Source organism: Galeopterus variegatus, unplaced genomic scaffold, assembly GCF_000696425.1.
Source record: "Galeopterus variegatus unplaced genomic scaffold, G_variegatus-3.0.2 Scaffold2775, whole genome shotgun sequence".
NCBI classification, from domain to species: domain Eukaryota; kingdom Metazoa; phylum Chordata; class Mammalia; order Dermoptera; family Cynocephalidae; genus Galeopterus; species Galeopterus variegatus.
Genome location: NW_007728886.1, coordinates 73,849 through 76,112, shown reverse-complemented (window position 1 = coordinate 76,112; position 2,264 = coordinate 73,849).

Here is a 2,264-nt window from a genome sequence, read left to right as displayed (position 1 = left end):
TTTCAATTCATAAGCCTGGTTTATCTCTTTATTCCATCAGGTCTTCTTTCATGTCTTACATATTAAAGAATTGTTTTATCCATAAAGGATTTGATATATTTTGTTATGTTTTAAAGGAAGAACTATATATTGAGATATTATATATGTTGTCTTTTTAAAATTACATCTTTTATATTTTGTGGATATATATAAATGCAATTTATTGTTGTATGTTGATATTTTATCAAACTTACTAGACTATTTAATTCTAATGTTTTATTTGTAGCTTTTGCATCTTGTGCTGATAGTTATATCTATAATCTGTGCATAAAAATAATTTTGTTTCTAATATTTTATGCTTATTTACTTTTTCTTGCCTTACTATTTTGCCAAGAACTTTTAATGGAATGTTATAATCTTGTTCTGATCTCTTAGTGAGACAATAAGTATAATGTTACATATTTTGTCTTCTTGTTTTGTTTATGTTTTATTATAGATTTAATTCATCAGATTAAGGAATTTTTCTTTTATTTTTAGGTTGGTAGTATTTTGAGATGATTTTATGATTTTTTTCCTGTATTCTATTAAATGTGGTGAATTATAGTAACTGACTTAAAAATATTTATTTGTTATTTTTTATTTTTTGGCCCTTAAGTATTCAGAACTGGATTAAAGACTAATCATTATCTTTAAATTGTGACATGCTCTCATCATTCATTGCTCTTGTTTAGTTAATTGTTAATATAATGAAAACCAAGGAACCTACCAACCAATTCATGAATTAGAATATTAACAAAAATCTAAACTTACCTACATGCATCTCCACAGTTTCATTCTTTGCTCTTCGTGTCTCCCCCTGGTGACCTCCCCCACCAGATAATCACCATTGTAAATTTCGCATGTATCATTCATTTGCTTTCTTTTGGTTCATTTGGTTTTAATAATAATAATTAATAATAATTTACACGGACAAAAGTTGTTTTTAATATTTAGTTCTTCCAAGTCCAAGTTTACCTAGTTCATTAAATGTCCCAAGAAGAAGGCTGGATGAAGTACTTTTTTTAGTTATCCTGTTTCCCTTTCAGTTAGTTTTATTCTCTGAATAGTTCTTACTTTCTTGCTATCTTTTCTTTCTATTTTATGTACACTTTTTAGTTGCTTTCGATGGAGGGATTTTTATATTACGTAGGACAGAGACTCACACAGACTAAGTTGAGTAATAAACTCAGTAATTGAAAATACAGAGGAAATTCTTGAAGCTTGATCTCAGGAAGTATAGTTAGATCTTACCAGAATGGTAATGCAGGGCTGATTTTCTCTGTGGACCACCAATTTTCCATTATGTTGCAATGCTAAATGACCTCACATGTCTAGTGTGCAACAGAATCCAAATGACTCAGTCCTTCCATGTTTTACTTAAAATTCTTGAAATAGAAAACAGAATTGGCTTAGCCTCAGCTATAGACAATGGTAAGATATACTATCTAATAACAGTGAATATAAGGGTCTCCAAATCTTGTTAGCTTTGTAATCTTGGAAAATTTTCTTAATGAATGAATGACTCAGTTTCTTCATCTATAGATGGGGATGATAATAATAGTACCTAACTCATAGTTGTGGTGAGAAATAAATGAGTAACTACATGGGTAAAGTGAAAAGTAAGAGTAATGCTGTGGATATAGTAGCTACCCAATAAATATTAGTCATTTCTTCCACTCATTTAATGTTACCTCTGGTCTAATTAGCTATGACCTGGGATGAGAATATGTGGTAGAAACATGTCTACCTAAGTACATGTCTTCAGTATCACTGAGAAGCAAATTTAAAGAAAAGGAGGCAATAGCAAATATGCCTAATACAGATAGGTGAAATAAAGACAACCAGTTTGGGGAAAATACTTTATTATATAATTTGTTTTTTAAAAAATATATACTTAAAAAATAGAATTGTTACCTAAAGAGGGAGTTTTTTCCTCTCCAAAATTACTGAACTATATATTATTATGTGTAATATTTCAAATCTGAAATTTTTTCTATTTCAATTTATCTTATATTTATTGCTGATTTACTGTCAGGAAACACTATTGTAGGCAGAACATAAAGGAGATAAAAGAAGAATATATAAGTAGGTTCAATTATAGATTATAAAAATAAAATCATGAGCACTTTTTAAAAATTATTTTTTGCTTAAATAATTCTAAGGAAATGTTAAACATTTCAAGGAGTAATATTCTCTGTACTTCTTTAAGTGCCTGAGTTTTTTTTTTTTTTTTTTTTTAATGAAAA